The following is a 13,690-nucleotide window of genomic DNA, read 5'->3' as shown; positions in this document are numbered from 1 at the left end:
AATTTTTTGTAGATATCAATTACAATTGTTTTGAGATAATAAGACCAGCAAACATATCAATACGAGGGCTATTACCTTTAATGGTAATCTGACAATCAATGAATGGATGGACAAACCACAGAATTGGCAGATGGTGGTCTGACAAATCTGATGAATTTAGATTTTGAATATTCCTTTCTCTGGTTAAAATTTTGATCAGGGCTAAAAAATAACATATCTCTTTCTTTTCCTCAAAAAAAAACAAATATTTTTGTCAGTGGTGTTATTGAAACTTGAAGTTGTTCCGGTTATTTGTTCAAGATGAAATATGTTGGATTTTGGACCAAAGCAAAAAAATAAGATTTCGTCAGTAAATGTTGGGATCTCTTATATAATTTATGCACTTTTGATATCATTGCCACTCCCTAAACATGTTTCAGATCAAATTTGGATGAAATTAAGAAGGAGTAGTGTTTTGATGCAAAATATTGTCCAACTTTCCTTTTTAGAGCCCCGTCCATAAGTCCTTTGGGGTTTAATCAACTTTCTGAATTTGAGAAATGATTCCCCATCCTTAATGATGTTTCAAACCACATTTTCGTTAAGTTCATCAAGCATTAAGGAAGAGTACCATTTTGAAGCAAAATATTGACAAACTTCCCCAATTGAAATCCTGCTCCGAGGAGTAATATCAACTTTGTAAATAATACTGATGTTTCAGATGAAATTTGAACGAAATCCCTTTAAGCTTTATGGAAGGGTAGCATTTTGAAGCAAAATATTGGCTAACTTTCCCATTTGGGGCCCCATCCCCAAGTTTCTATTGGTCAAATCAACTTTCTGAATTTAAGAAATAATCTCCTCTCCTAATGAGGTGTAAGATCATATTTTGTGGAAATCCACCCAGGGGTTAAGTGGGAGTAGTGTTTTAAAGGAAAAGTTTACCGACGATGAAGGCACACGATGGCTGATGCATAATAGCAATAAAAATCCGCCTATTTGATGTGAATCTGTTACCTGTATAAGATAAATTTCTTTTTTTATTTATTTTTATTTTATTGTGTTTAAAAATGTATAAACTATTGTGTTAAGTAGAATTCTTTGATTATTAGATTACTTCCCTTTTCAGGCATCAGGAAAGCAATTAGATATGCCGTTCTGAACATGGTGGCCTTTGCACCAAAGGTCACACAAATATGCCAGACAGAGCCAGAAGAAATTCATATATTGGTATGGACACTGGTAAGGAGACTAAGAAAAATTGATCAAATGTCAAAATCTAGATGTTGAGGTGCATTAACTCCATGATTCAATAAATTTCATATTTTTTAATACATTTTACCATTTCAAAGAATATCAAATACATGTGTTTAGTTGATTTCTGCCATGCAGGTTACGCAAAACTTAGGTACTATAGTCGGCTAGTAGTGTCTATCACATGCTTTCTCAAAGGCATCTCCTAGATTTCTGTGAAACTTATTCAAAGTATTTGATGAAATACCTATACACTGTGTTTCGCTTATCAGTTCTGTTATACTTAATCAAGGTCAACTCTGTATAGAAAATACCTGTCAATAAAGACCAGCTCTGTATAGACAATACCTGTCAATAAAGGCCAACTCTATATAGAAAATACCTGTCAATAAAGGCCAACTCTGCATAGAAAATACCTGTCAATAAAGGCCAACTCTATATAGAAAATACCTGTCAATAAAGGCCAACTCTATATAGAAAATACCTGTCAATTAAAAGCCAATTCTGTATAGAAAATACCGGTCAATAAAGGCCAACTCTGTATGGAAAATACCTGTCAATAAAGGCCAACTCTGCATAGAAAATACCTGTCAATCAAGGCCAACTCTGTATAGAAAATACCTGTCAATAAAGGCCAACTCTGTATAGAAAATACCTGTCAATAAAGGTCAACTCTTTATAGAAAATACCTGTCAATAAAGGTCAACTCTGTATAGAAAATACATGTCAATAGAGAACAACTTTGCATAAAAAATACCTGTCAATAAAGGCCAACTCTGTATAGAAAATACCTGTCAATAAAGGTCAACTCTGCATAGAAAATACCTGTCAATAAAGGTCAACTCTGTATAGAAAATACCTGTCAATAGAGAACAACTTTGCATAAAAAATCCCTGTCAATAAAGGCCAACTCTGTATAGAAAATACCTGTCAATAAAGGCCAACTCTGCATAGAAAGCACCTGTCAATAGAGAACAACATTGCATAGAAAATACCTGTCAATAAAGGTCAACTATGTAAAGAAAATACCTGTCAATAAAGGTCAACTCTGCATAGAAAATACCTGTCAATAGAGAACAACTTTGCATAGAAAATACCTGTTAATAAAGGCCAACTCTGTATGGAAAATACCTGTCAATAAAGGCCAACTCAGTGTAGAAAATACCTATCAATAAAGGCCAATTCTGTATAGAAAATACCTGTCAATTAAAGGCCAACGCTGTATAGAAAATACCTGTCAATAAAGGTCAACTCTCTATAGAAAATACCTGTCAATAAAGGTCAACTCTGTATAGAAAATACCTGTCAATAAAGGCCAACTCTCTATAGAAAATACCTGTCAATAAAGGCCAACTCTGCATAGAAAATACCTGTATGTAAAGAACAAGTTTATCAATGCAATATGACTGTCTACAGAGGTCAATAAAGGTCAACTCATAACTGTTTATAAAGGCCAGCTCAATTTCGAAAAACCCTATATTGGTCAACTGTGTAAAGTGCTGGTCCATGCAGAGATGAAGCGGAGGAAGATGCAGATGAGGTGAAGGTGTTTAGTATCACGTGAGTATTTAGACCAATTAGAACCTTACTTGCTAAAGCCCCGTCTAAGTTCCTTTTTAATGATGTCCAGCCCTGTTGATTGAGATCTTCGGTTTTGTTTTCAATCTACTTTGATTGTAATATGATCTTAAAAGGTTTTCAAAACAACAAGGAAAATACTGACGTGTCAATCAAAACAGGGGGAAATGTTAATGATCTGTCTACAGAGGGACTCTGAAAAGTACAAATCTGTGCTCCGGAAGGGTAAACGTCTTGTAAATCTTAGTCAATTCAAGAACGTAACGTCCCGTTCATAAATAAACAATGTTAACAATCCCGGAACCACTAGGCATACCCATGGGCTTAAAATCACGTCCAGCTTCACATGTCATAATGAGATAGCACATCTTTTAATGAGATCAGTTCCCGGTAATTTTCATCAACTTGCATCTCTCGAAGCCCTAGTTTGTGAGTTTATTTGTCTGTTGTTGACATCTTGCACGAAAAATCGTAAAATTTGGAACAAGCAACTGAAGATCAAATCAACTGCAACATTGGTTGGGGAAGCAGGTAGGTTACTATCCAGAAATAGAAAATTGGCCGTTTTGGAAATTGAAATCATCACACTTATCGTGCAACTTCGTGGAAAATTGTTCTTGTTGGTTTCGTTGTAGGAAAAGATTAAGGTAAGCGGCTCATGTAGAAGAGTCTGTAAGCTTAAACGTGGTCCGGTCAACACATATCGGCCGATATAAACAGTGTACAAACGTCAGAATAATTCGAACTAGCATAAACGATGGACATTGTCACTAAATGTCTTATCATTGAAAAACGTATATCTTAATGCAAACTGGAGGTCTTGTGATAATATCTTTCGACGAGTTCTTCGATAAATCCAGTTTCGTATGAAAACATAACACGTTAACCACGAGCTACAGGGTTACCGTTTGTATCCCAACAGATAGGTCAAAAGTATGTCTCGATGTCTTATCACTTTCTTGAAGGAAGCTCCAGTATATGCTGGTAACAAAAATGTTTTTAAAGAAGAAATTTAAGTTCATGGAGCTTTTCAAAATTCCACTTCCGGAGTAAAAAGAATCACAGCTAGTCTATAGCCGTAATTTAATAATACTAAGAATGATAGTAAGCTTTATACATCACTGGGTAGATGGCAAGTGTTATTTACTACGTATGGTGATAACAAAAATCTACTTAATCGTGGGACAGAATATATATTAAGCTGTCAGCAGAGATGTAGAAACTTGTTTTTGAAAGATGTGTTTCAAGCATGGAAACGTTTAGTTATCAAAGAAATTGATTTAAGGAACAATACGGACACAATACTGAAAGTACCAATTTGGCATAACAGACAGTTTATGATAGGAAAACGTGTCTTTTTTATGAAGAATGGTTTAACAAATGTGTTATGATTTTAAATGAATTAATCAAAGCGTGCAATACCAATTTATTTTACACTTATGAAGAATTTCTAGAGAAATTTGACATACGCAAGGGTTTTCTAACATCTCATGGTATTATTAGCATTGTGAAAAAGTACCTTGCCAGAAACATTACAATTGTGGCAATAAAGTATCCATATATTCCAAGAAATCTTGATTCATTGTAAATAAAAATGAAAGACAAAAAACAGTACTGCCTCTAAGGGGAAAAGCAAGTAAAACGGCTTGTGGGACGATTAAACCTGGAAACAAATATATATTACCCCTTTTCGGGTGACCAATAATTCTAAATTAGACAGGTTATAATATAGAGTTAATCATCACATTCTTACATCCAACTCCTTATTATCTAAAATTGGCCCGTATGCAGCTATTTCTACGGGATACCATGGGTTACGTCCCTTAGCGCTTACCGAGTCAAGCAACAAGTCCGTGGGTTTTTTTTCAAGCCCAATGTAATGATATAAAATGTACTAAATGCGATACTAGCACGCCAACATAATTAATCTTCTTTTAAACCAAGTCTTAAATGTCAACTATGTCAAGTAAATTCAGAAATGTATAATAGAGGGATTTGAGACCTTTTACTAGTTGTTTCAAATGTTAGAAAATGTTTGTGTCTATTTTGATATCTGATTATTTTGATTATCTCGATACTTGCTAATTATAATGATAGATTGATATTTTCTGTACGATGATTGTATTATGGAATATATTGAATTAAAATACTGCATCAATTTAATTAGCTTTGCTGTGTTAAAAAAAAACAGTTTTTCTCCAAAATTTCATAATTAATCTTTTCAAAACAAATGGTGATCACTTACAGGTGATTTTATTCTGCTATCTGTGACATTCCTTGTGTGTAGCATGTCACTGGTGCCTTTCCGCTGTGAAGCCTCTGTCCACGTCATCAGGTGGTATCCAGCCCTCTTCAGATGTTTCGATCCTAAATCACAACACCCTCTGGCTGGAGGTTCAGCAGCGGTGGCCAAACCATTGATCGTCTACATTGGCTTCCATATCGGCTCGTCTCGTCGGTGCCATAGCCAGCATGATGCTTCCTCTGCAGTTTCTGCCAAACGTCTGATGGCTGCACTTCGAGTTCTTCCTGTGATTCCTAGTGTCTGCAGCATCCTCCATAAGGATTGGGCCTGGAACCCTCTGTAGCACACCTCCACAGGAAATAGCCAAACAGTCCATCCCTTCTCTCTGCACTTCGCCATCAGCTCATCATACTTTGTTTTCTTCCTTTCATGGGCCTCCTCGCAAACTTCTTCCTATGGCACTGTCAGCTCTATTGCAATGAGGTGTTTGAACTGATGCGATGACATCGAGATGTCAGGCTTCAGCGTTGTCTGCACAATAACCGGGAAGACAAGCTTTCTGTCCAATTCCACCTTCATCTCCCATGATTGAGTCCTATCCAAGATAGAAGAGCTACTTCTTGTCCTTCCTTTCCCTCTTTCATCCTGCCTGACAAACAGAATAGCCGATTGTGCTGCTGGCCGATTTGTCCTCTTCTTCCGTCTTTCCATCTCCAGAATATCAGCCAATACTCTCAGTACATTGCCGTGCCTCCATCGATACCGTCCTTGTTGAAGTGCCTTCTTTCATCCAGCCAGGATGGGATACATTGACCCTCTCTGATTGCATAATCTGCAGTTCGGGTCCTCTGTCATCCCCCACTAGTGCAGATTGACGGGCGATGGAAGAATATCATATACTGATCTAAGCATGTAGGAGATCCTGAAGGGTTCCATCCTCCACAATTCAGCCCATGTAAGCTTTCTCTCCGGGAGGTTCCATCTGGTCCATGCACCCTGCTTACTCAGTTCAACAGATTTCTGCTTCCGTCTCTCCTGTTCTACTCTCCGTACCTCTTTCTCATGTGTGTTTGCCCTTTCCCACTGCTGGAAGTTTGAACAGCCACCACCTTGCCTTCCACATGTATTCCCAATAATATCCTTTGGGATCTTTGGGGTCCCGGGTTGTCATTACCAGCCTGCACTTGAACACATTAAGCGTCCATACAGACCGATATCTGTGAAGGAAGTTTGGCGGGACCCCAAGTCATTTTCTCAGGTACCTGTTCACCGCCCTCTCTAAAGTCTCCACTGTCGTCATTGGGATCTCATACAGCAACAGCAACCATGTCAGTCTCGGTAACATGCAATGCTGGTACAGGTCCTGACTTGTTTATCCTCTCCATCCATTGGTGTACCTGGGCCGGGGTATTCTTCTGGTTCTGACCATCTCCCATGGTGTCGTCGAACCATTACCCTAGGCATTTGATGGGATTGCAAATGATTGAAGGGATAAAATCTCCCTGGATCTTCAGTGTAAACTGTTGGCTGATTCTTCCTTTCCTCACAATCATGCAACGAGACTTCCGAAATTTAAACTGCATCCTTGCCCATCTGGCTTGTACATGCGTTGTGGATGTGGCGGTAAGGTCATCCATGAACCCTCGGTTTGCTGGTTGGTATGCACCTGACTCCATCCTTGGTCCTCTGGTTTCCTTCTCTGCAGCCTTTATGATGAGGTTCATTCCAATAATGAAGAATAAGTGATATGGTGTCACTTTTCCTTTCTCCAAATCTATCCACTTTGTAGTGCTTTCCCAAACTGCAAATCTCATCTGCATGGCTCCGAAGTAGTCCATTACCATGTTTCCTACCTGCCTTGGAACATGCTAGTGCTCTAAGGCCACCTCGATCAGCTTTTGTGAGACCGAACCATAGGCGTTGGTAAGATCCAACCAGACTACCGTCGGGTTACCTCTGTTCGTCTTGGCTTCCCTGATCAGTTGATCAATTGCACATGTATGATCTATGCATCCAGAGAACCCTGGGTTACCTCCCTTCTGGACTGAGGTGCTGGTGTAGTTATTCTCCATCATATAGGATGTTATTCACTTAGCAAGGACAGAAAAGAAGATCCTTACGTCGGCGCTCAGCAATGAGATAGTCCTAAACTGGTCAACCGTCTTTGAGTCTTTCTCCTTTGGGGTAAAGACTCCCTCCCCTTTTTCCACACTGTACATATGAGTCTCCACAAACTCCTTAACATTTCTTGTAAATCTTGTACGGTATGCCACTTGGGCCTGGTGCTGATCCTGTTCTTGCCTTCTTCACAATGTCTTGAATTTCCTTCCATGTTGGGGGCTTGATATCCAGTGGTGTAGTATAGTAGAAATCTCAATTTTCGAATTGATCAATACTTTTAGTTTGCTTTAGATTTTTTAAAAACAAAAACCAGGTTTGAGCTGTTCACAACTGCATTATCACCCTATATCGAAAAATGTATTTTGTAAATCCGCTGCACTAAAAAATCTCAATAATATCCCGTCTGGCCAATGTAATTTTCATGACTTGCCATTTTGAATTACTAGCATTTTTTGTTACGAAAATGAGATTCCCTTTTCACTGTTCGACAAATTCGTTCTGGTCAAGCCAGCCAGTACAAAGACAGCATATATTTTGTAGTGGACAGGGCACAGGTAACTAACAAACTGCAGGCATTCACGGCTCAATGACCAAACACAAAAGCTAACTCCAGAATAGCATCCACTACCCTCTGTAATATGTCCCTGGGCAAAATACCTTTTCATAAAGTTATGGTCAGTTTTACCTCATGAAAACTGGTTTTACGTGGAAAAATCTCAAGTTTTTAATTTTGAATCTGAGACCTAAATGTCTATTTGATCATGTTCGCCGGATTGCAAAGGAAAGGGTACCGCTTGATATTTCGTGGTTTACTTCAGTGACTTAAACAATGTAGCAAATAATGAAATTGGGAATTATCACATGTAACACCCCTTTAATGGTCAATTTATAATTGGCCATTCATTATCACGTCATTTCTAATAGGACGGATGGGGAGCGGGGGATAAAAAATGCCTTCCGCCGAGGTGTGAAATTATCTTCCCTGGCGCGTATATAGCAAGTAGTACTTATGTCTAGGACATGGGTAAACTTAATGAAGTTTTATCACGGAGACAATAAACCATCATCATCATCATCATCATCATCATCATCATCATCATCATCATCACTTAATGACGACCAACCAAGTGGTACATGGGCCTTTTGCAGTGGCGTAGGCAAACGTCTCAAATATGAGCTGTACACAGATGATGGCAATAGTGTGAGAAAATAATTACTATGCGTTCACTATGCGATATAAATATCCATGGTATATAATGAATTGTCAATTAAATTTTACCGGAGTTACCGGAGTTTTAGCTTGGGCGGGATTTCTTCTGTTCGTTATTTGATTTAAGTGAGTTTTCTTCTTTTCGTCTATTAGATTGGGCGGGTTTTTTTTTTTTTTTTTTTTCGTTATTTGACTTAAATGAGTTTACTTCTTTTCGTTATTTGACTTAAATGAGTTTACTTCTTTTCGTTATTTGACATAAGTGTGAATTCTTCTTTTCGTTATTTGACATAAGTGTGAATTCTTCTTTTCGTTATTTGACTTTGAGTTTACTTCTATTCGTCTTTTAGCTTTGGCGGGATTTCTTCTCGTAATTTGACTTAAGTGTGCTTTTTTCATTTCGTTACTTGACATTGTTGAATTTTCTGCTTTTCGTCTTTTAGCTTGGGCGTGTTTTCTTAATTTGTAATTTGACTTTAGTGAGAATCCTTTTTTTCGTCTTTTCAGCTTTGGCAAGTTTTCGTCTTCCCCGTTATTTTGCCTTTACGCCTGACGACTTCAAAAATATGAAATATCACATATATATTGTGTTTACATATTTAGATTTATTCAAGACCTGTTTACCAGAGAATCCTGCAAGCTGGTTAGACATCGAGCCTTTATCATAAACGCATCTTACATATTGGATATTGATCACATGACAACTCACATATTGGATATTGATCACGGGACCACTCACATATTGGATATTGATCACGTTATCACTTACATATCGGATATTGATCATGTGACCACTCACATATTGGATATTGATCACTGGACCACCCACATATTGGATATTGATCACGTGACCTCTCACACATTGGATATTGATCACTGGACCACTCACACTTTGGATATTGATCATGTGACCACTCACATATTGGATATTGATCACGTGATCACTCACATATTGGATATTGATCACTGGACCACTCACATATTGGATATTGATCATGTGACCACTCACATATTGGATATTGATCACGTGATCACTCACATATTGGATATTGATCACGTGATCACTCACATATTTCATATTGATCATGTGACCACTCACATATTGGATATTGATCACGTGATTACTCACATATTGGATATTGATCACTGGACCACTCACAAATTGGATATTGATCACTGGACCACACACATATCATATATTGATCACGTGATCACTCACATATTGGATATTGATCACGTGACCACTCACATATTGGATATTGATCACGTGATCACTCACACTTTGGATATTGATCATGTGACCACTCACATATTGGATATTGATCACGTGATCACTCACATATTGGATATTGATCACGTGACCACTCACATATTTGATATTGATCACGTGATCACTCACATATTGGATATTGATCACTGGACCACTCACAAATTGGATATTGATCACCGGACCAAACACATATAATATATTGATCACGTGATCACTCGCATATCGGATATTGATCACAGGACTACTCACAAATCGGATATTGATCACAGGACCTATCACATATCGGATATTGATCACATGATCACTCGCATATCGGATATTGATCACAGGACTACTCACAAATCGAATATTGATCACAGGACCAATCACATATCGGATATTGATCACGTGATCACTCACATGTTGGATATTGATCACTGGACCACTCACATATTGGATATTGATCACGTGATCACTCACATATTGGATATTGATCACTGGACCACTCACAAATTGGATATTGATCACCGGACCAAACACATATTATATATTGATCACGTGATCACTCGCATATCGGATATTGATCACTTGACCACTCACATATTGGATATCGATCACGTGATCACTCACATATTGGATATTGATCACATGATCACTCACATATTGGATATTGATCACATGATCACTCACATATTGGATATTGATCACTGGACCACTCACAAATTGGATATTGATCACGTGATCACTCGCATATTGGATATTGATCACCGGACCAAACACATATTATATATTGATCACGTGATCACTCGCATATCGGATATTGATCACTGGACCACTCACATATTGGATATTGATCACATGATCACTCACATATTGGATATTGATCACTGGACCACTCACAAATTGGATATTGATCACGTGATCACTCGCATATTGGATATTGATCACAGGACTACTCACAAATCGGAAATTGATCACAGGACCAATCACATATTGGATATTGATCACGTGATCACTCACATATCGGATATTGATCACTGGACCACTCACATATTGGATATCGATCACGTGATCTTACATATTGGATATTGATTACATGATCACTCACATATTGGATATTGATCACGTGACCAATCACATATTGGATATTGATCACTGGATATCTATCATGTTGTATATTGATAACAGAGTCCGTAACATATTTGATATAGATGTCGAGGCCTCTTATATACATATATAGTGATCACGGGGTCATTTTTTGTGCACAGTGTCGCTAATATGGCTTCCTGCTTATCAGGTATTGATACTAGTTTTACTAAAGTCATATAGCTCAATCGGCATTACATTCTTTTTAAAGGTGTGCGAGGTAATTAAATCATTAGTTTGAAAAGACACTTACATTCATGATTATGTGTTTCAACACCATTGAACCATTATTTAGGGTATGATTTTTCCTGCACACCACGAGAAATATTATTTTCTCGAGTTTACAAAACCTCGTATTCGCTTGAAAAAAAGAGAAGAAAATACCAACATGTCAACTTAATCATAATCCAAACTTAAATCCAATAGAACTTCGGGAAATCATGAACAAGAGATGGATTTACACGGAGACTTCTGAATAAGTACAATGAGAATAAGACCAGGTATTCCGAAATAGGAATCGTTTTCTGTTTTATCGACGGCACCGGCTGTGTAATGATTTGGTTTACTCCAGGTAAGTAATGTCACGTTCTCAAATGAGAACAAGATATACAACAAGCGGGTCCAGGCAGGGCCCTGGTGGGGGGATCAGAGGGGCAAAGTCCCCCAACGGAAAATGAATTTCATGATTTCAAAGATGTTTTGAATCGTTTTCTGAGACAGTTTTTGTTTTATTTATTTAACAACAAACTTCAACCCCTGACTACATAAAAGACTTTATTTTGTTTGAAAAAAAAACTTGTCGGTCGACGTCTGTAATCCAGAAGCGTTCTTCATTTTGAAAATTTGCACTTTAACAACATTATAATCGGAAACGTTGAAATGATAGTAAGAAGTAGAATAATATGACTTGTATAAAGTTCTGGAAAGCAATGCACTAGGCCTAGTTATTCAACAATTTTCTATTTATGTTTTTTTATTTATCAAAAAAAAATAGATATTTATTTTCAACCTTAGTTTTGTAATTTTGTCCGACATACTCTATGCACGGAATTTTTTTATGTGTAAGCCCGGACTTTTTCTTTCTATGGAAGCTACGCCTCTGAACAGGCAAACTAACGATCATCAAACACGTCCAGCTTCATGTCGTGCAGAGAAAGAGAACAGTTCTCAACGAGATCACTATGACGACCGCAAAATCCCCCATAATTTTCATCAACCTCCAGCTTTTGAAGCCCTGTGTTTCGAGTTTGTCAGTGAGTTGACGACTTCTTGCATGGAAATCGTAATGATTGGGACGGCCCTTGAATATCGAACCGACTGCGGAATATAAATACCATAGGTTGGGGATACAGGAATGTTGCCATCCAGAAATGGAAAGTTCACAATAGGGAAGTGAAATCATCACGTTTTCCTACATATTGGTGGAGAGCTGTCCATGCTGTTTTGTTGTAGGAAAAGATCGAGATAAGCGACTGATGAAGAAGAGTCTGTCGTGTTTTGTTGTCAATAATTACGCCATTTTAAAACTGAAAATAACTGCAGTTATCTATTTTTGAACATCTTGTAAAATCTAACTATTACACATGTACCGGACACATCTGTTATCTGCGTACGGAGGGCAATACGTCGTTATGGCAGCCAAAGAAGCGAACTCATGTGAAAATGATTTCTGACCGGTACCTGTCGTTGTGGATGTACATATACCGCCAATGAAATGAAATCAGTTGCTTTTAAGTGTCGTGTGACCGGCTTTTCCCATGAATTCTAAATGCCAAAAATATACGCAGTATACAAAAAGTACAAGCTTATGGAATATCCTGCATCGATTAATTTTGGCAAATATTGATTTTGCATGTTTTTTTTCTTGTTTTCTTTCTTCCAATATGATATATGGACTGGGGGTTGCGACATTTTAAGGCGACTGCGAAATTCAAAATACAGTGAAATAGCTGGGTTTTTTTTTATCCGGATGAAATTAATATCCATTTGATGTTTTAAAATGTCTTGATTTATGCCTTGCCAATATTCGATTTAAATATACAGCCCAGTTTCAGTACTAATTTGAATTTTTTTTTTTTAAAAAAAGTGTCAATCACTTACTACTTTTGAAAGTTAAACTATTTCGAGACATTACTAAAGTTCACAAGTTTCTATGGATAACTTTTAAGAAAATTACTTCAAAATACTGTTATATAGCGTATTGATCCACTCAAAAAAATATTCTATCTGAGCCAGTCAGTGCTTTGGAAAATAAAATGTTTACAATAAACCAATTAAGTTTGATTTGAAAAGCACGAGGCTCTAATGATTTAAACCCCTTTCCTAACCCACTATGTGTCCGGTTTTTTCCATAAAAAAACATGTTTCATATGAGCCCAACTGCCCATGGATGCTGAGTGTCCTATATAACGTAATGAGCTGGGGGGGTCCCCTCCATGGTAAAAATCACATGTCGGTTCCTATTGATCGAGACCAAATTGTGATCTGTAACTTAGCGATTTTATAGAATAAATGGTAGGCATAAACCTTGACATAATCCAAATGTCTGATTTTACTCCAATAGTCTGATACATGACGGAATCAATAGAGGTTTTTTCGACGGCCATTATTTTCGTTCCTGTTTCCAGCAACATCCATGTTTCGTGTTTACGTCGATAAAATCTGCTTTAATTTTAAAAACTGCATGCTTGCGAAGATAGTGTATATGATAATGTACCATTCATAGTCGTTTTGAATCTTTGGTGTGGCTCTATTTTCTGTATTTCATAGTAAAATGGAAGGTAATGTATAACATTTTTTACCAGCCAATAACTAATTTGACGGGGTCGGCCGTATATCCCATAATTTTATTTCGTTGACTTCCGTAGTTCTTCGCTAATGACCCGACACGGGGTCGATGAGTCACAGA

Source organism: Ylistrum balloti, unplaced genomic scaffold, assembly GCF_031769215.1.
Source record: "Ylistrum balloti isolate Yb309-2 unplaced genomic scaffold, AGI_CSIRO_Ybal_v1 Utg370298, whole genome shotgun sequence".
NCBI classification, from domain to species: domain Eukaryota; kingdom Metazoa; phylum Mollusca; class Bivalvia; order Pectinida; family Pectinidae; genus Ylistrum; species Ylistrum balloti.
This window is presented reverse-complemented; position numbering follows the sequence as displayed.